This window comes from Marmota marmota, unplaced genomic scaffold (genome assembly GCF_001458135.2).
Source record: "Marmota marmota marmota unplaced genomic scaffold, marMar, whole genome shotgun sequence".
Lineage (NCBI taxonomy): Eukaryota > Metazoa > Chordata > Mammalia > Rodentia > Sciuridae > Marmota > Marmota marmota.
The window spans coordinates 3910296-3932597 of record NW_025999862.1 but is presented as its reverse complement, the minus strand read 5'-3'; positions in this window follow the sequence as shown (position 1 = coordinate 3932597).

The window sequence follows — 22302 nt, the reverse complement described above, 5'->3', positions numbered from 1 at the left end:
CAACTAATGATGACTGAATAATGGGAATAATCATGTTTAAGACCATATTTTTAGCAATAGGTTTTATTAGCACAAGCAATAAGATATTATTTCCTAGAGTCAAGTCCCAGGACTGAATGTATCAGAATTATTTAGATATACATCCTTAGATGCAGATTTCCCGTCTCTCACCCAGACCTAATAAGAAACTCTGGGGATGGGGATCTTAGAATCTGCATTTTAACAGAACCCTACACGATTTTTTTTTTTTGTTGGGGGAGAGTACTTGGGATTGAACTCAGGGACACTCAACCACTGAGCCACATCCCCAGCCCTTTTGTGTGTTTTATTTAGAGACAGGGTCTCACTGAGTTGCTTAGGGTCTCACTGAGTTGCTTAGGGCCTCACTAAATTACGGAGGTTGGCTTTGAATTTGATCCTCCTGCTTCAGCCTCCCAGCCTCTGAGATAACAGCCATGCACCACCAAGCCTGACCCATGTGATTCTCATATACCTCTCAATGCTAGAATCCCTGCTCTTGGAGTTAAGAAGCTAGAGGCTGAGTGTATTGGGGGCACTTTTATAGGAACAGGCATCCTGAACCAGAAAGTTATTCTGTGCCTTTGGTTCTCAAGGAGACCCCAGCCTGGAGACAGAGGGACAAAATGAACTTTCCTGGGAGCTTCAGTTCTCCCTTTTCTGGTGCTCCCTTCTCTTCTTACTGAGAGGAGCATTCTGCAGGGCTCCCACCTGGCACTGAGTTTGGTAACCACAGCTCTGAGCACCCCTGGGGAGGTCTCCTGGGTGAAAGTAGGCACTCTCTAATAACTCCTGGGGAACACTCAGGGGAGGCAGGGAAAGGGAAAGAGGTCATTTGCTTAGGAACACAGAATAAGCAAGCAGTAATTCTTCGGGGATTTGAATGGAAATACCCAAACAGCTGCCCATGGTGTGGGATCAGCTAGTTACTCGCAAGATATAGTCAGGACCATTTCTCAGAACCTTTGGAGTAGAACAGATACTCCGGAATCCCCCAACTTCCACATCTCAAGAGGGCTGCATTCTGATGACCTCTGGCTAACATGAAAACAGAGTCCCTGCAATCTTTTCTCCAGTAGCAGACAGAGCCTCTGGTCCCTGGGGAAATCCCAAATGGAGCTGGGAGCAGTGGCCCACACCTGTCATCCCAGCAGCTTGGGAGGCTGAAGCAGAAGGATCATGAGTTCAAAGCCAGCCTCAACAAAAGCAAGGCCCTAAGCAACTCAGTGAGACCCTGTCTCTAAATAAAATACAAAGTAGGGCTGGGGATGGGGCTCAGTGGTTGAGTGCCCCTGAGTGCAATCCCTGGTACTGGGGAAAAAAAAAAAGATAAGGGATGTGCTGCAGTGGTAAAGCACCCCTGGATTTGGTCCTCAGTACCAAAAAAAAAAAAAAAAAAGGAGGGGGAGTTATTTTATTCTAAATAATATCATCAATTTAAGAAATACCCTTGATAAAATAAAATAGTTTCAATGAGTTTAAAATGAAAAGTAACAGTCCCTAGTGGTATCCTTCCCTACTCCTCTCAACCTCTCCCAGGAAGGAACCTGTTTAACTGTCTTCTAGTGGTTACCCAGATATGATGTAATAATGTTCTCAAATCACTATTTTTTTGACTTATCAATGTGAAACATTATCTGTGACTGAGGATGTAGGTCAGTGGTGGAGTGCTTGCCTCGAATATACAAGGCCCTAGTTTTAATCCTCAGTACCACAGAAGAAAGAAAGAAAAAACGAAACTTTTGAGATAAAGGATATAGTTCATGTCCAGATCTCCCACTTCTCCTCCCTTTTCTCACTAGATATTCCAGTACAGTTTAACACTTTTTCTGGGGGAGAGGGGTACTGGGGATTGAACTCAGGGGAACTTGACCACTGACCATCCCCAGTCCTATTTTGTATTTTATTTAGAGACAGGGTCTCACTGAGTTGCTTAGGGCCTTGCTTTTGCTGAGGCTGCCTTTGAACTCGTGATCCTCCTTCCTCAGCCTCCTGAGCTGCTGGGATTACAGGCATGCACCACCATGCCCGACTCTAGTTTAACACTTTTTGATTAAAGTAGATATGTTTTATATGTCGTGTATATATGTGTGTGATTCCATTTATTTTTTTTCTTTCTTTTTCTTTTCTTTTTTTTTTTGGTAGGGGGGATTGAACCCAGGGCCTTCATGCATGTGAGGCAAGCACTCTATCAACTGAGTTATACCCCCAGCCGGTGCTTGACCATCCATGAAAATAAGGATAAAAGTACCCCTACCCTTCCCTTTTAACTCTTTTCTGTGCTGGGTGGTGGCACACACCTGTAATCCCAGTGGTTCAGGAGGCTGAGGCAGGAGGATCAAGAGTTCAAAGCCAGCCTGAGTAATTTAGTGAGGCCCTAAGCAACTTAGTGAGACCTGTCTCCAAAAAAAAAAAAAAAAAATTTTTTTCTTTTCTTTATCAACCTTGCAAATCATCTGTATTTTCATTTACACATTGTCAGGGGTTGATAATTATGTGTTCTATAACATAGTCATAATTAAGTTCTGCTATCTCTGCCTATAAGGGAGATTCTAAGTTATCAATAAACAGTAGCTACATTATAATGATTGTACAAATATTACCGACTGCAGAATCAATTAAAATGTGCTGACTGTATTGCTTTCCTGTACAAGCTTGTGTTCTTCCTGGAGTTCCCACTGTCTTTCTTTTTGCTTCAGTGTTTGCTTTTGACATAGTCTGATTGTCAGGCTGACCATCACCATCACCATCATCTCCCGGAAGACCTCCCTCCAGGACCCTTCCTTCTTCCGGTCTGGGCGATTGTTCTCTGGGCCCATGTTCAGCTCTAACCCTGGGACTTCCTGTCGCTGTTCTTCTAGAGTGTAACCATTATTTCTTTGATCCTATATCTCTTTTTCTTGATTCAGTAAAAATCTAATTAGTCAGGTGTGGTGCTGCACACCTGTATTCAATCCCATCTACTCCAGAGGCTGGGGCAGGAGGATTGCAAGTTTGAGGTCAGCCTAGGCAATTTAGTGAGACCCTGCCCTAAAAAATAAAAAGTGCTGTGGACGTAGCTCAGTGGTAAAGTGGAGAGGACTTGCCTATATGTGCAAGGCCCTGGGTTCAACCCCAGTACTGAAAAAAAAAAAAAAAAAGCCTGAAAATATCATGTGCTTGTTGTAATGCTTCAAGCCCAGGGATATATGAAAATCTGCCCTCTTCTTCTCTAACTTGCACCCCTGAGGTAACCAATGTTAGTGGCGTGGCCAGCGCTCTTCCTACCATACACATATACATTCAAACATATAAACACGCATATAGACTCTTTTTTGTTATTCTTTAAAAAAATGGAATCAAACAATTCATCTCACTCTGCAACTTACTTCCCCACTTAGTAATTTAGCACAAACCTTTCTCCAGCTCAATACAGATGGATGGAATTTTTAAGTAAGTTGCTTAGATTCCCTAGGTTGGCTACAGTTTATTTATTCAACTATTTCCTATGATGAACATTCAGTTATTATCAGTTTTTATGTCATTTTAGACAGTGTGTGCAGGCCATGGACCCAAGGGCAGCAGACTACATGTCCTTATACTTCTTCCCTCAAACTTTTTTTTTTTTTTTTGGCGGGGTGCCCACATGGTAGGCAAGCACTCTACTACGGAGATCATCCCCACCCGCTTCTATCAGACTAAGAATGGACATTTTTAAAGTTAGTATTTTAACAAAGTCATCTTTTCTTTTCTTTCTTTTTTTTTTTTCTTTTTCTTTTTTTGGTACCAGGGACTGAACTCAGGGGCACTCAACCACTGAGCCACATCCCCAGCCCTGTGTTGTATTTTATTTAGAGACAGGGTCTCACTGAGTTGCTTAGGGCCTCACATTTGCTGAGGCTGGCTTTGAACTCATGATCCTCCTGTCTCAGCCTCCCAAGCCACTGGGATTACAGGCACCTGGCGATTCTTTCTTAATTTTAAATTTTATTTCAGGTATTTTAGGGCAGTGTCAATAGCTGGAAACTATTAGACAATGGCAATCTGGGAACCTATGCAGACTTTGGAAGGTAAATCTTTTATTTTTTCTCCCCCCCCACCCCGAGTGATGGGGATGGAACCCAGGATCTCACACATGCTAGATGAGTGCTCTACTACTGAACTACATCCACAGTCATTTTAAAAATTTTTATATAAACAGGACCTTGCTAAGTTTCCTAGGTTGGCCTGGAAGTTTTTATCGTCCTTCCTGCTTCTCCCCGTGGCTGGGATTACCACCTGGACTATTAATTCTTAGGGATTTTTTTCTCTCACAGGTGGTTTTGCTACAACTATCCTTTTTTGGATCGAACCTTGTCGTTTCACATGAACTCTCTGTTGAAGGCCTTTCTGCAAGACTTTCTTGGATGGCTGCATCAAATGACCCTGATCCTTCCTTCAGGTTGACAAAAAGATCATTGATAGAATTCAGGCTCCCTCCGTATTAGCATCACTGCCCTCAGGGTGGCGCTCAAGAGTGACTCCAGCTCATCAGGAGCCAGAGGAGGGCAGAGGCTGGGTTTGCTCCCAGGCGGCCTTGGTGGGACACGTGGGCCCCTGACTTGAAGGATGGCTCAGCTGCCATTGACACATGTGTGGGACTACAGAGGTCTGGGTCCCCTTCAAGCTCCCCGGCCAGAGCCCCACATAGACCTGACCCATCTGGCTAAGTTTCCTAGGGCCTCCCTAAATTGCTGAGACTGGCCTCCACCTTGCCATCCTCCTGCCTTGTCTCCTGAGTCGCTGGGGTCACAGACTTTCACCACCCGGCTCTGCCCTGCAACAGCTCCATGAAGCACCTATCAGGAGGCCCGGGCCCAAACTAGTAGGTCACTGCGCCTAAACTAGTAGGTGACTGCGTTGGTTAGCCAGCTTGGCTAGGCTATGGTGCCAGGTTTGGGGCAAACATCGTAATGGATGTTTCTGTGAAGGTATTTTGGGAAAGAGATTAATTTTAAGATCTGCTTTGAGTAAAGCAGATTATGTTCCATAATGCTGTGGCCCTTGTCCAATAAGTTGAAAGCCTGACAAGAAAAGACACCCCTCTGCATAGGAAGGAGTCTTGTCTCCAGACTGCTGCTTTTGAACTCAGGACTGCCATTTTAACTCCTGCTAGGATTTGCAGACTCTCAGACTGCCCTGAAAATTTCAGACTTGCCAGCCCCACCATGTCCTAAGCCATTTCCTTAAAATTAAAGTCGTCCATCACTTAAAGATGGAGATAGATTCTGAGAAACCTGTTAGGTGATTTCTTTTTATTTTGGTGGGGGGACAGGGATACTAGGAATTGAACCAAGGGGTGCTCTTCTACTGAACCACATCTCCAGCCCTTTTTAAAAACTTTTATTTTGAGATAGGGTCTCACTCAGTTGCCAAGGTTGGCCTTGAATTTGCAATCCTCCTGCCTCAGCCTACCGAGCCACTGGTATTACAGGTGGGTGCCACCACACCAGGTTAGTTAGGTGATTTTGCCATTGTGCTGACATCATAGAGTGAACTTACCAAGACCTAAATGGTATAGGTTCATCACTTCACCTGGCCTCTTGATGCAATCAGGAGACACAGTAAACACGAGCTGTAGGAGGCTGTCACATAGCATATTGTTGGTTTTTTAAAAATACTTTTATTTTTTATATGTGGTGCTGAGGATCGAAACCAGGGCCTTGCACGTGCTAGGTGAGTGCTCTACCGCTGAGCCACAACCCCAGCCCCAGCATATTGTTTTAGAGTAAACTTTTTCTTAAAATTTGTAGCGCTGGGGATTGAACCCAGAGCCTTGTGCATGCTAGGGAAGAGCTCTACCACTCATCTACATTCCCAGCTCCCTTCATTTATTTTTTTTTTAATATTTATTTTTTTAGTTGTAGTTACCACAATACCTTTTATTTTATTTATTTATTTTTATGTGGTGCTGAGGATCGAACCCAGGGCCCTGCAGCACTAGGTGAAGGCTCCACCGCTAAGCCACAACCCCAGACTTCCCTCTTTTCTTTTTTAAGTACAAGGGGTACACTAAAATACCAGTAAGAAGCATAACATAGTAAATAAATAAACCAGCAACATAGCTGTCCATTCTGTTTACCAGGTGCTACGCACTGCGCGTGATTGTGTGTGTTGTCCTCTACAGGATTGTCAGCACAGTAGGTTTGTTGACACCAGCATCATCATAACACATGTGAGTAGTGCATGTGCTCTGATGGTATGACAGCTGTGACATCATTAGGTGACAGAAAATTTTCAACTCCAGCCAGGTGCTGTGGCATACATCTGTATTCCCAGTTCCTTGGGAGGCTGAGGCAGGAAGGTGACAAGTGCAAAGCCAGCCTCAGCAACTCAGGGAGGCCCTAAGCAACTCAGTGAGCCCCTGATCTAAATAAAATATAAAAAAGGATGGGGATGTGGCTCAGTGGTTGAGAGCCCCTAAGTTCAATCCCTGGTGCAAAAAAAAAAAAAAGGACCACACAGATGACACTGGTCATAATGGAGTTAACATTTTTCTTTTTTCTTTCTTTTTTTTTTTTTTTTTNAAAAAAAGAAAAAGAAAAAAAAAAAAGAAAGAAAAAAGAAAAATGTTAACTCCATTATGACCAGTGTCATCTGTGTGGTCCTTTTTTTTTTTTTGCACCAGGGATTGAACTTAGGGGCTCTCAACCACTGAGCCACATCCCCAGCCCTATTTTGTATTTTATTTAGAGACAGGGTCTCACTGAGTTGCTTAGGGCCTCGCTAAGTGGCTGAAGCTGGCTTTGAACTCGAAATCCTCCTGTCTCAGCCTGTGGAGCCGCTGGGATTACAGGTGTGCGCCACCGTGCCCAGCTGTGTGGTCCATTTTTGACCCAAATGTTGTGGTGTATGACTGTAGGGTGTGTATGTGTGTGTAAATGTGTGTGTGTGTATTCTGTTTCTCTGGAGCACCCCAACTAATGCCTGAGATGGAATATAATGGGACATGATGACCCCACTCAACTGCCACCTTCCATCTCTGATAGTGCTTGTGTAGGACTGCAGGGGTAATCCAGGGCTGGACCAAGCAGAGCATTAGGGAGGACAAGTCCAGAGACTGACAGGGCCTCTCCTGCTGAGGGGCAGTCGGTCCAGCACCTGAGCCCTGCAGTTTGTAATCAGAAATGGCTTTCCCTGAGGCAGAAGCAGTCTTTCAGCCATTGAAGTGTAAATAGTCCGCTTTGGCCCCTTGAATCTTCTTCCATGCCCTGATGCAGACCTGTTTTCATTTTGTTATTTCTGTCTATAAAAGTAGCCAGGTTTCTTTCTTTCCCTTTTCATTGAAACTTGGACAACTAGAACACCACTGATGTGAGCAGTGTCATAGTGGGAAAGCGGTTGCTCCGGGAACTTGTGTCTGTGTGTCCACATGAGGTGTGGGATCAGGACCTGTCTGTGTGGCTTTGTGTCTCCCTTCCTTCATCTGCAGTGTCAGTGCTGATAGTGGAGCACTGTGGACCTACTTATTCCCTCCTGAATTCAACACATACAGGCAGGACCTGTGCCAGGAACCATCCTAGGACCTGGCGACCAAACAGAGGACAAGGCACAGCCATTGCCCTCAGGGAATGTGGGTCTGAGAGGACATGAGGAGCATTAGACTTGGGATCCTGGGCTCTCTGCTATATTACCTGTTGATCACTACGACCAAGGGACCGCAAACCTGGTAATATCCTGCGTTGAAATAAAACTCATGTGTCTTTTTTTCGGAGCAGGCCAGCAGGAAGTGAGCTCCCCATCCACCAGCTTCAGGGCACCTTCACTTTCTGCCCCCAACATGCGGTTTGATGGATGTGGTGACCCAAAGCCAAAGTTTCAGCACCATCTAGATTGAGCCTGAGTCCCCGCCACACGGTCCCCCAGCTGGGATTCTGGCCTCATGACTTAACCTCTCAGCTTCCCTTTCCTCATCTATAAAGTGAATGTTGGAAAGAATAGTTCTGTACTTCCATTTGTAGGGCTGTTGGGGAATTTAGTGAGAAGACACGCAACACAGAGGCTTGCATAAGTGCTAAGTAAATGTTAACTTCTGTTAACATTTTCATTGCTTATCTTTTATCAAGTACTCAAGGGTAAGATCATTTTCCCCTTCTCCTCCTTCCTCCCTCCTTCCAAATAGAACTTAAGGCAAATTCTAGCAGGTTAATATGAAAAATAGAGGAAAAACAAAGGTATAAAACATAAAATGGAGCCAACTCATATAGAAATGGAACTTCCTGGTACCAAATGAGAAAAGGGAAACTGGACTGATTACACAATTCAGGACGGTTGTCCATGAAATAAAACAAGCTAACGGCTCAGAAGACACACATCCAGGAAGGATTTTTTTTTTTCTGCTTTTTATGTTTCCTTCTTGACCTTGTGATTCATTTCATTGAAGGGAAGACCACCCTTGGGAAAGTGTTTCTGAATATGACGAAGATCCTGAGCCTGGCAGAGGCCCATCCCTCCCAGTCTCCAGCTGATCCAGTGAAGACCTAGTTCCTGGCTTAGAGAACTAACCTTGCAATAGGACTGTTTCTGAAACCAAAAAGCGTCACACTCAGATAACAAACAAGATGTGCCGCACTGTGGTTAGGCCGTTTTGTAGCAACACTTGTTTCCTCTGTTTTGCAATTTCAAGTTCAATGGGACTTGACCAAAACACGAGATGTGCAGGCCCAGCGCTCAGGATGATCTTAGTTACGTCTGGGCCCTGAGCTGATGTGAATTTACACTTCCACTCCTTGGTGCAGCTTATCCACCCCAGCCATCAGCAGAGCTTTCTTGAGATTTCAAAGATTTCAAAGCCAGGCACAGGGCCCTGTCTGGGAACCCAGGCTTCCAGCTTCCCATAGTGGGGGCCCAGGAAGAGGTGCAGGTAACCCAGCCTGCGCTATTTTGGAGGAGGAACCCTGCAGACCCAGGGGGTTGGAGAGGCATGGAAACTCCACAGAGGAAGTGGGACTTTAAGGACAAGAGGGGCAGGGGCAGGGGACAAGAGGCCACCATGATGATGAAGACTCAGGCTGGCAGGCCCAGTGTTGTTCCAGGCACCAGGAGGAGCCAGGCCTGCTTGGAGTGGAAGTCCCCAGAGGGAAGAAGGGGGAGGATGTGGGTGTCACTGTGTCCTTGGAGGCCAGCTGCTCCCTGCCCGCCACCCATCAACTCCTGGCACAGGGAATCGGGGAAATCCATGCTTGTTTCTTGTCCCCCCCTCCCCCCGCCCCCAGGGGATCTTTGGGAATAATCCAACATGGGACTTTCTAAAACTACTTGTTACTCAGAAATTGAAGGACTTTAAAAAAATATGTCATCCTGCCAGGCTTAGTGGTGCACATGCATGATCCAGGGACTTGGGAGGCTGGGGCAAGAGAACCACAAATTCCAGGCCAGCCTCAGCAACTTAGTGAGGCCCTGTCTCAAGATTAAAAAAATAAGGCTGGTGGTGTGGCTCAGTGGTAGTGCTTGCCTGGCACATGTGAGGCACTGGGTTGGACCCTCAGCGCCAGAAAATAAATAAATAAATAAAATGAAGGTATTGTGTCCTTCTAAAACTAGAAAAAAAAAAAACTTAAAAAGAGCTGAGGATGTAGATCGGTGGTAGATCCTGGCTTCACTCCCCAATACCCCCCACCCACACCATCATCATCATCATCAAGGTCTCTTAGTAGCTGAGGTCAACCTTCACATTTCTGTCTAGTGCAAATCGCAGCGTCCCGGCCTCTGGCTCTGTGCAACATTAAATGCCTAGGTTTGCTTTTAATGCAAGTGGAACTGGACAGTGATCTTTTCTAGGAATCATGACAGAACCCAGGTTGCGGGAAGATCCTTTTTCATCCTTTAAGGAAAATGACTGTGTAGTCATCTTTATTTTGTCATCTTCGAAAGAATTCAAGGAAGAACCTTGACCCCAAATATGGCAGTCTCGAACACATTTGGTCACTGTTAAAACCACAAAAATACCCTTCCCTATTATATGGAAGAGACTGGGAGGAGGGCCACAAATCACAAGCCACTCAAGCAGGAACAAACTTTATTTCCGAACTCACTCGAAGGCCATCCACACGGCCCTTGCAGGCACACCACACACCAACCAGAACTCCCACCTCCGGCACTTCCCCAACCAATGCGAACACTCCAGGAATCCTCACGAGAACTCCGCACCTTAGGCGGCCAGTAAAGTTCTAATATACAATTGAATCAATCCAGCATCATCTTAATGGCTCGCCTCTCAACCAATACTATTGGCAAAATGCCAGGGGCCATTCCTACTCGGCTGTGGCTCTCACCAGTTAAAACCACAAAAACACCTTTCCCTATTATATGGAAGAGACTGGGAAGAGATCCTGGGGTCACCAGGGGAGGGCAGTCCCCCGGGGCTGGTGTTTGCAGTGCCCTTACAGCTGTGAATGATTTCATCTCCTATTATCACAATTCTGTATGAAAGAAATAAAGACCCAACAGGTAAAAGAAAACTTGCCCAGGATTGCAACTAGAAAGATTCAGGAGTCTGGCATCGAAATTTAGGTGACTGCTGGTCGGGCCTGGTGGCGCTCTCCTATAGTTCCAGCTGCTTGGGAGGCTGAAGGAGGATTGCACATTGGAGGCCAGTCTGGGCAATTTAGCAAGACCCTGTCTCAAAATAGAATTTAAAAGAAAAGGGGCTGGGGATGTGGCTCAAGTGGTAGCATGCATACCTAGCATTCGTGAGACACTGGGTTCGATTTTCAGCACCACATAAAAGTAAAATAAAGATATTGTGTCCACCTTAAAAAAAAAAAAACAGAACAAAACAAAACAAAAAAAAACTAAAAAATAATATTAAAAAAATAATGATAATTTAAAAGAAAGGGCTGGGAAGTAGCTACTGAGCTACTGATGGAGCGCTGGCCCAGCCTGCAGGAGGCCCTGGGCTCAACCCCCAGAACCACACACACAAATTCAGGGGACAGCAAAGCTCAGCCATGCCCCCTCCTCTAGGAAAAGAAAAACAAACCAAAACCACAAACCCTCACGCAAACAGAATCACCAGGAGAGCTGGATCCCAGCTAGGATTCCTGGGTTCCCCGGGGATTCTGAAGACCAGCCAGAGTTGGGGACCCCATTGCAAAGAAACTTCCTGTAGGTCTGGGGGGTGGAGTGGGGGGCAGGAGGGAGGGGTTCCTCCTGGGAGCAGCAGGGTGGACACGCCCACAGATCAGATGGCTGGCTCCTGCTGAGTCAGATCGGGGAGAGCGAAGAGGAAATGGCGTCCTTTCTGGGGACACTTCTGTGAGAACAGTGGAGCACAGAATGTGTCACCCTTGTAGGTGCAAGAAGCTGTGGAAACTGCTGCTTGCTGACTTCAGTTCCCCTTCCACCCCCGCCCCGCGGCTGACATCACAGGAACCTCAGCTGTCCTCCAGGGCTGGGGGCAGGGGCGGAGGGGACCTGAGCCTCCAGAGCAACTGGGATCCCCTGAGTCGGGAACCCCCGCTTCTCTGACCACAGACTCACTCGTGCATTGCACAATGAAGACTCAGTCTTCGGTCTATAAATCATACCCATGGCAGGGCTCTTAACATTTTAGGACCAGACTCCTTTGAAAATCTAAAAAAAAAATTAAATAAATAAAGGCTGGGCACGGTGGCATTTGCCTGTAATCCCAGCAACGTGGGAGGCTGAGGCAGGAGGATTGCGAGTTCAAAGCCAGCCTCAGCAATGATGAGGCACTAAGCAACTCAGTGAGACCCTCCCTGCCTCTAAATAAAATACAAAATAGGACTGGGGATGTGGCTCAGTGGTCAAGTACCCCTGAGTTCAATCCCCGGCACAAAAAAAGAAAAAAAAAAAAAACTAATAAAAGTCATTCTCGGGCTGGGGATGTGGCTCAAGTGGTAGCGCGCTCGCCTGGCATGCGTGCGGCCCGGGTTCGATCCTCAACACCACATAAAAACAAAGATGTTGTGTCCGCCGAAAACTAAAAAATAAATATTAAAAAATTTCTCTCTCTATCTCTCAATAAAATAAAATAAAATAAAATAAAAGTCATTCTCTGTCCCCTGAGGAAAAGGCACACCCTAGCTAACAACATCAGGAAGTTCATGGGCTTCTCAAAACTCATTCATCAAGTATTGGGACCCATGAGCTCACATTAAGACCATGTTAAGTACTCCATCTGGGCGCCTCTATTTTTGCACCAGCCCATATGTCTATCTCTATAGCCACATGAAGCCTGGAGCACTTGAAATGTGGCTGGTCTGAACTAAGTGGTGCTGTGAGTGCAAAGAGGATTTGAAATTTTGGTACAAAAGAGGAATGAAACCGAGGCATGAGGGCGTGTGCCTGTAACACAGATACTCAGGAGGCTGTGGCAGGAGGATTGTACATTTGAGGCCAACCTTGACAATTTAGGAAGACCCTGTCTCAAAATAAAAAAATAAAAAAGGTCTGGGTATATATCTCAGTGGTAGAGCACTTTCCCTAGCATGAGTGAGATCCTGAGTTTGATCCCCAGCACAGTTAAAAAAAATCATATATCTATATCTATAATGCATATATATATATATATATATATATATATATATATATATTGGTAGAGTGCTTGCCTTGCATGCACAAGGCCCTGGGTTCAATCCCCAGCACCACATACACACACATACACACAAAATATGGCTGGAAGTCTCGGGTTGTGGCTCAATGGTACAGCAATTGCCTAATATGTATGAGGCACTGGGTTTGATTCTTAGCACCGTATGCAAATAAATAAATAAAACAAAGGTTCATCAACAACTAATAAAAATATATATATTTTAATGTAGATGGAAGGCTGGGGCTATAGCTCAGTGGTAGAGTGCCCACCTCGCATGTGTGAGGCACTGAGTTCGATCCTCAGCACAACATAAAAATAAATAAAGATATTGTGTCCATTTACAACTAAAAAAATTTTTTTAAATGTGGCTGGAACTTTTTTTATTTTTATTTTTTATACTGAGGATTGAATTCAGGGTTATTTAACCATTGAACCACATCTCCAGTCCTTTATATTTTTTATTTTGAAACATGGTCTCACTAAGTTGCTTAGGGCCTGTAAGTTGCTGAGACAGGCCTTGAATTTGTAATCCTCCTGCCTCAGCCTCCTAGGTTGGTGGGATGACAGGCGTGGGCCATCATGCCTGGGTGACTAGAGCATTTGAAACGCAGCCTGTGACTGGCATCATGTATCAGCTGGACAGTCCTGCTCTGTGATCCTGTCTTACTGGCAGGGACTGGCCGCCCTTTCCCTTTGGTCTCCGGGTGCACTTCCTCTTTCTGGAAGATGTGGTTGTGAGAATGGGTGGGGAAATCTCGTATGCACCAGCTGTCAGTCATGGTCTCCCAGCCAGATGGAAAGTCCCTCCAGAGCAAGGGTGTGTCCAATGCTCTGGATCCCTCCAGAAATAGATAGGCACCCAGGAAACGGAGTGATCCATCTTTGGCCACTTATGAGACCTGGCATCACTGATGTCTTAGTTTCCTAGGGCTGTCCCAACAATGCACCACAAAATAGATGACTTGGAGAAATTAATTTTCTTACTGTTCCGGAGGCCAGAAGTCCACCATCACACAGTTTTGCAGGGCTGTGTGTGCTCCCTCTTCCCTGGGGGAAGAGTCCTCCTTCCCCACACCTAGCTTCTGGTGGTTGCTGACAACCCTCCACGTTCCTTGCCTTGCAGATGTGTGCCCAGTCTCTGTCCCCATGGCACGTGGCATTCTCCTTTGGTCTCACATCCTCTTCTCTCTCTGTTCAAATTTCCCTCTTCTCATACACACCGGGCGTTGGATTGGGGCCCCTACAAATCCAGTATTACTTCATTTTAACTAAGTTCGTTATATTGCAAAACAACAACACAAACACACAATGACCCTATTTCCAAATAAAGTCACATCCTGGGATTGCAGGGGACATGGATTTCGGGAGACAATGTACAGTTTCCTACAACTGGTGCGTATCTTTTGTGAGAAAGATATTTCCAAGAATTTGGTTAGTGTTTGGGAAATTTTCTCAGCATTTTCTAAGCCAAAGAAGGAGCAGAACAGAGTGCGTAGCATATGCCTGGTGCTGGTCTAGATTCTAGGGACACAATAACATGTGTCCCTGGCATAGCACAGTCTTTGCCCCATGAAAGCCATTCTGGTGAGGGAAGCGGACTGTGGATATGTCTGCTGGGTTGTGGGGCAGGATGTGGGGACAGAGGAACAGGGTGATAGAGTGGTGAGTTATTTTTGACAGGATAGAAGGAGAAGGGAAGAGCACCCTAAAGTGAGACTGAGAATAGAGTAGATCACGACAGTGAATGCAGAAGGATCTGGGACAGAGATGAGAGCAAGTGCAAGCCCCCAAGGCGGAAATGTGCCTGATGAGTTTGAAGAGCTCTGGAAGAAGCCAGGTTCCTGGGGGCACACCTGTAATCCCAGCAGCTCAGGAGGCTGAGGCAGGAGGATCACAAGTTCAAAGCCAGCAACTTAGCGAGGTGCTAAGGAACTCAGTGAGACCCTGTCTCTAGATAAAATGCAAAAAGGGGCAGGGATGGGGCTCAGTGGTTAAGTGCCCCCAAGTTAGATCCCCAGTAAGCCACCGCCCCCCCGCTGTTCCCCCCAAAAAAGAATGGAAGTGGGTCTTTTCTCTGCTACTGGCTCTTGAAGCTCAAGGTCCTACCACCCCTTCCCCCATTCTTGTTTCCAGCAAGGATGTGCCTGAGACTTTTCACCCTGCCTCTCCAGGGTTTGATATTGGCTTCTGCTTTCCTTAGGAAGGAGGCAGGGAGGCCCCCGGCTCCCGCCCCTTGGTAGCAGGAGTGTAGCTCTCCACCCAGCTCACTCCACCACTTCCTTGAGACTTCACTCTGATGTAACCTTCTGCAGGAGCTCCCCTGACCTTCTTTGAGAAGAGGCTCCTCCACTCCTAAATGCTTGTTCCTTTTTTTTTTTTTTTTTTGGTGGTACTGGGAACTGAACCCAGGGGTACTTAACCACAGAGCCACATCCCCAGCCCTTTTTTATTTTTTTTAATTTTGAGTCAAGTTCTCCCTAAGTTGATCAGGGCCTCACTAAGTTGCTGATGTTGGCCTTGAACTTGTGATCCTCCTCCTCAGCCTCCTGAGCTGCTGGGATTACAGGCATGTGCCACCATACCTAGCTGCCTGTCCATTTTACCTTGTTTATTTCCTCCAGTAGCACATTGTACAGTTTCCTTAAGAATCCCATGCTTCTTCATTTCTCCTCAACCACCCTCCCTGTCCTACCAAATGTAAGGTCCATGAGGGCAGAGATCTTGCTTCATGTTCACTGACACAGCCCATGCACTTAGAAATGTGCCTGGCACATTGTACGTACTCAAAATTATTATTATTATTAATTTATTTTTTGTGGAATGAAATGAATAAGCCAGTGCCTGGGTCGTGGAGAATCCCGGAAGGTCAAACTGGAAGAGCTCAGGATCACTCCCGGCACCATCCCTTCCCAGGAACTGAGATGCGGGGAGCAGAAAGGAATTCTCCAGAGAGGCAGTGAGTGGAGCTGGACACAGAGCCCGTCCTCTGGGGGAGCGGTTAGTGACACCTATTTGCACAAGTCCAGGGGTGCTGCCGAGTGAGGGGTGCTGGGGTAATGCTCAGAAGAGGGCGAACACCATCGCACAGGGTGACGGCTTGGAGGGCGCAACCCCAAAACAGCACCAGCAGCTGGGGCCCAGGAGGAGAGGAGTGGAGGATGGCCTCGTGGGGTCCCTATACGGAGCTCAAGGCCTGGCTCACACGAGCACCCAGTGGGTGAAGCTTCTGTGAGTCCCTGGAGCAGACTTGAGGGGGGCTGAAGCACCACTCTTCAAGCCGGGGCTTCCCCTCTTGACTGTTCCTCTAGCTCTGGCCCTTCTCTCTGGCTGCATGGTAGGATCTAAAGCCCCTGGGGAATTTTAAATCACACTGGATTGTGGGGCCCCCCATCCTAGTGGCCAAGAGTGGGCCCAGGCATCGCTCCACCAGGGGATTCTAATGTGAACCAGGTTTGAGAACCACTGTGCTAGAAGTTGTCCCAGGACTGTGGAAGGACCCAGGTTCAGGATTCTTAATCACTTAGCTCTGCAGATAGAATTCAGAGGAATCAGCCATCCATGCCTGTAATCCTAGGGACTCAGGAGGCTGAAAAAGGAGGATTGCAAGAGCAAGTTCAGCCTCAGCAACTTAGTGAGATCCTGTCTCAAAATTTTTAAAAATAATAAATAAAAAGGGCCAGGGATGCAGCTCAGTGGTAAAGTGCCCCTAGGTTAGATCCCCAGCACCAAAACAATGGCGAGGAATCCATGAATTCAAATGGGAATAAGTTAAAGTTACACCTTAATTTTCACCTCCAACTGAAATCGAGCATTTTCTTCCACTGTGAATGACAGCTGGTGACTTTGTTACTCAAAAAAAAAAAAAAAGAAAAAAAAGAAAAAGAAAAAATCACAGATATTTCCACATCACTTCATAGTTATTGTGGGCATCTTGAAATATCACTTAAGCTCATCCCTACTTCAAAATTAAGGTAATTAGGCTGCGAGTATAGACCAGTGGTAGGGTGTGTGCTTAGCATGCACGGGCCCTCGGTTGAATCCCCAGCAACAAAAGAAAACAAAAACTTTAGATAATCATTAGACTTGTTCCTAGATTTTGCTATTTAATGCATTAATAAAGATGCACATATATTACTATAACACTACTTAATAATGTAGTTACTGGTATTTGTATTCAATATCATTGTTTTGATTGAAATCTTATGGGTTTCTTTAAATGTCTTCTTAGTATTTTTTTTTCCTTGCTTTTAAGAAATGAGTCTTGCTAGATTGCCCGGACTGACCCTAAACTTCTGGGTTCAGGTGATCCTCCTGCCTCAACCTCCCAGGTAGCTAAGACTGACTATAGGCTTGGGCCACCCTGCCGGGCTTTGTATCTTTTATGTCTTTTTATTTTTATATTTTGTAGTACTACTGGACCTTACACCTGCTAGGCAGGTGCTCTACACTGACCACACCCCTAGCCCTTTTTACTTTTTATTTTGAGACAGAGTCTCACTAAACTGCAGAGGGCCTCACTAAATTGCCAAGGCTGACCTCAGACTTGCTATCCTCCTGCCTCATCCTCCCCAGTCCCTAGGATTGATTAGGGATGTGGCTGGGTGGTAGAGTGTCTGCTTAGCATGTGCGAGGGCCAGAGCTCAATCCCCAGCACCAGACAATCCCCTCAGAAACTATTCTGAGAAGTGGTCGAGAGGCACTCTCGACAAGGGGTCCTGGCTGGTCAAGGTAAAGTTCTCCCGGAGGAGAACCCCCCGCCCCTCGCCAGGAGGCAAAGTGGGATGTGGTAGAAAGGGTGACCTCTCGTGCCCTGTGTGTTGTGTAGGCAGAGGTCACACCTATATGGTTAGGGCTGTCTGTCCTTCCCCTGGGGGTGGTGGGCACCCCCATTGAGTCTCCTCATTACTTAGAGGAAGTGCCCCTTGGCCTGCTGTGACAGCCCTGGAAGAGGCCCCGCTGGGGTTTTCCTTTTTGCCACACTGACCCTGGGTAGGTTCCCAAACAGTGAGGAAAGCAGAGCTTGGCCTGGGGAGCCCTGTGGTCTCTGAGCCTCAGCTGGGCACTTGTCCACCGCGGGCTCCTTGCTGCTGCTCCTCATCTGTCTTCTTATTAGCAGTATCTGGGCCGGAGGAAAGACCAGGGACACCCAAGCGTTCCCACCAGCACTCGTTTGGAACTTTTTGGAACCTTCCTTTAGTTCAGCAGATGCCTGGCCTGTGCAGACACAGGGCTCCAAGCTGACCCAGACAGGTCCTGCTTTAGGGAGCTGCTTTGGGAGAGGGCATCAGGGTGAAGAACTGAGAGCGGGAGATGACAACCTCTCAGAGCCTGCCGGGGGCTGTGCCGCTTTGCAGCACAGGTCAGAAACAGAAGGGTCCCTTCCAAGGCTGCTGCTGCACTACCCACGCCCACTCCTGTGCCTTGGTGGGGCCAAGACTGCTTAGTCAGAACAGGAGCCTAGGCCAGGGACAGGTGGGGACAGTCTGTGCTGAGCTGCTTGGCTCCTGCTGAGAAATCACCACTTCCAGGCATCCCAGCTCGAGTGCCTCTGGCCTGCTGGGCACAGGGGCACACATCTGTAGTCCCAGTGGCTCTGGAGGCTGAGGCATGAGGATGGAGAGGCCAGCCTCAGCAAAAGTGAGATGGTAAGCAACTCAGTGAAACCCTGTCTCTAAATAAAATATTTTTAAAAGTGCTGGGGATGTGGCTCAGTGGTTAAGCCCTCCTGGGTTCAATCCCCAGTATGTGTGTGTGTGCGCGCGTGTGTGTGTGTGTGTGTGTATGTGTGTGTGTGTATATATATAAACCTTTGGCCCTCTTCCCTCTCGGGTTTCAGCAGGGATGAACACCCTGGGGCACCGGATTTGGTTCTTGTCAAAACCCTGAACCTTCCTCTGCTCAAGGCATTGGGTCTTGGATAGAAGAGTGGCCCAGCTCACAAGGGGTCCTTTGGGTCCACCCCAGCCTCCCCCAGTGGACATACACATTGTGGTGCATGTTCCCTGGTGACCAGTTGCTGAGAGATGGTGGTGGCACAATCAGGGAAAGTGACCCCTCATCCCAGCAGTCAAAAGCAAGGCTTTGTCAAAGCAAAAATAACGGTCTTGTGTGGCAGGATCCTGGGTATCTGAGTGGATGTTTGAGCCTCAAAAGCAAGGTCCCTGAGCTTACTTAAAACTGTGTGAAGTGGGCTTGGTAGTGCACTCCTGTAATCCTGACAACTCTGGAGGCTGAGGCAGGAGGACTGCAAGTTTAAGGCCAGCTTCAGCAACTTAGTGAGACCCTTTCTCAAAATAAAAAATAAAAAGGGCTGGGGCTGTAGTTCAGTGGTAAAAGGACCCTGGGATCAATCTCTGGTACCAAAACAACAATAAACTGCACACACAGGTACAGCGGTTCTACTCCAAAGGGTGGAAAAACCCCCCTTGTGGTGGAGGAAGAAGCAAAGCTAGAGAGGTGAAAAGAAGTCCCCATCTTCTATTGATGGCCTTCCTGGCAGAGCCAGGACCCAGGTCCCTGGTGGCTTGTCTGCCTCTTTCCCCTCTCCTTCAGGGTCTCCTCTGGAGAGGAGGAAGTGGGATATGCAGAGGTAGCCCACACTTCCTGTCCTACTGGGGAAACTAATTGGTCACCATGGGTCAAACGGTAGCAGAAGCCTGGCTCCTCCCGCTCTCATCTTTCTGCTTTCTATTTTTGGGGTGCTGGGGATGAAACCAAGGGCCTTGTACATACTGTGCTCTACCGCTGGGCCACACCCCCTGTGACCTTCTGACTTCTTGATTTTTTTTTCCCCCATGCTGATGATTTGAACCCAGGACCTTGGGCGTACTGGGTCCTACTGAGCTACATCCCCGGGTCCACCCCTGAATTCATGACTCCAGTGCCAGACCAACAGACTTTCTCCCGAGGCCTAACAGAGCCCTGCTCCACCTGGTCAAGTTGGGGTCTTCAGGCCTCTTGGTATCTAAGGCCATCCTCCTCAAGCACAGAAAGTGTCCGGATTTTAAAAAGAACCAAACCACAGTGACCCCAGAGTGTCCATCTTGCTGAAATCTGAAAGGAGAGTGGGCCAGAGGCTTTGTACTGGGTGGCCTGGGTGTGGTGCCTTTTCATTCGGAGCCAAGTGCAGCCCAGGACAGTCCAGTCCCCTCCCAGGACCCCTGTCCGCTTTAGCAGAGAGGCTCAGATAACAGAGGGAATTCACTAGAAATCCATGGAGAGTGGTTTACAATCCCCAAACATCCTCCACCTCCAAGTAAGGGGGAATGTTCCTGTGGGCTGAGTCCCGGGTCAGAGTAGGGCTGACCCCATCCCCAAAGGTTCAAGAGTGACTCAGGCCAGGGCTGCAGCGGAGGCCTTGGGTTTTCTGAAGCAGAGCTCATTTCACGTTTGCTATTACCCTTCTATGATTGACTCAGAAAATCTGTCATTGAGGTCTGGACAAAGTCCTGGGTATCTTTATAGGCAGGCCTGGGTGGTGGCCTTGGGAGTTTGTGTGTGGCTGAGGGATTTCCATCCTGTCTTCCCCCTCTGGGCCCTCACTGGTTCTGAGAAGTATCTGTGGCCCCGTTCAGTCCCCTTGTCCTCTCATTGTCCAATGTTAGCCACCACCAAAGGGAAGCTGGCTCTTTCTTCCTGCCTTCAAACAATTTTTCATTTCATGATCATGTTTTACCCATTTGGGCCAAAATACAGACTGACTAGTGAAGGATTTGTTCTCTGAAGTTCCCTTCAGTCTCTAGCCTCCCACCCCTGCCCCCTGCCCTTGATCTTATTTGCATAATTAGTTTTCCCAGTTTCAGAAGGAGTTTCCTAAGTGAAAGTCAGTTTCAGCTCCACCCCTAACAAAATGGGTGAGATTGCCCTGAGTCTGGACTCCTAGGTGGGGCTCCTTCTGCACAAAATTCTCCTGGTTTAGTAGTGCCTCTGAAATACGAACCACAGAAGAAGCAGGCCCCCCGCTTTTCAACACCCAGAAAACTCAGGGACAGTAATCCTCTCTGCCACTTGAAATTGCTGCAGAAAAAAAGTATATATACATACACACACAATTTTTTAATCTAAAAGATCTATCTTTTATCTAGAGTTTTTTGCTCATCACAGTAGAAAAAAATATGACATTTTCTTTTAATACAAATAAGCAATTGATCCTTAAAGATGTTCACTTAAAGAAAAAAACCCTTTAAATGCAAGTAAGCACTGGGCATGGTGATATACTCCTGCAATCCCAGCAGTTTGGGAGGCTGAAGCAGGAGGATTGTAAATTCAAGGCCAGCCTCAGAAATTTAAGGAGGACCTAAGCAACTTGTTTTTTTCCTCCTCAGATTGGGGATTGATTCCAGGGGTGCTTTACCACTGAGCTACATCCTCAGACCTTTTTATTTGTTTTTAAAAGTTTGAGACAAGGTCTTGCTAAATTGTGATCCCGAGGCTGGCCTCCAACTTGCGATCCTGGGTTACAGGCGTGCACCACTACGCCCCACTTCCTTGTGAAGATTAAATGTGCGATGTATACCACAAAAGTGATGTGTGGTCACTTTTGCAGGGCATCACTGAGTAGCAGGAATTTTTAAAATATCTGCTGTCATAGGTCTCCAATAATGCATGAAAACTCAGAATTTCTTACGAACAGAGGGTGGCTTAGAATGTAGTCTTTCTTGGACTCGGGTTGATGACAAGGCATACAGCCTGGGAATTACACAATCTTAACCCATAATATTTCTTTTTAATTCACTGGATACAGTTAAATGAATACTTTTCCCATTTGGTAAAAACAGCAAGAGAAGCATCCACCGAATTAGGAGAGGAAAAACACCGAAGACCAAGTTCCATTCCATTCAACCCAATGTTCACGATAGTGATCAGAGGACACTCCAGAGGAGAACTCCTTTTCCTTTTGACCTTGTGTACTTCCTGCACCTCCCCAGCTCTGCAGGGCTGTCCACCATGCACCAGCATATTGTGCGGGTCACTGCTCCTACCCACATTTCACAGAAAGAGTCTTTCTGGCTCCAGAGCCTGTGGGTGTTCAGCCTACTCCCCAACTCTATGGCTTGACTTCTTTTTCTTGTTAAAATGTTGTAGCAGTACAGGAGTGAAAAAGCCTGGCTCCAAGGAGCTCACAGTCTAGTTAAGGAGAAAAGACAAATATATAAAGAATGTTTCCTTCTCTGGGCAACAAGGAGTCCAGCATTCAGAGATTCTAACTGAATTATCAAACCAGATGCAGGTTGTTGGAAGAGAGCTGCTGTGGGAATCCCTGCTAGTGTCACAGACGGTGGAAGTAGAGGGCACCGTGACTCATGCCCTCCAACCTTGGGTAAGGAGTAGACAGTGTAATCGCAACCTCAGTAGCTAGCATGGTGTGAGCCTTACTAGTAGTTAGCTTTAAGTGTTTTGCAGAGTTTTGGACTTGAATTCACCTTACCACTCTGTGTCCATCTACAAAGAAAAAAAAAAAAAAAGAAAGAAGGAAAGAAAAAGAAATGGAGAGGTAGGGAGGTTGGGAAAAGTGGCCTGGGTCCCCCAGCTCATAACTGGGGAATGGGGATTTGAACCTGGGAGGGCAGACTCCAAGCTGCAGGTGCTTAATCTCTATACAAAAGACGGGGTAAATTAGCATAGGCTTTCTTAGACCTCATCTCGGTTTACTGTTTTTCCCCTGTAAGCTGACTCCAGGAGGGCAGGAACTGGGGCTGTTTGTTCTCAGG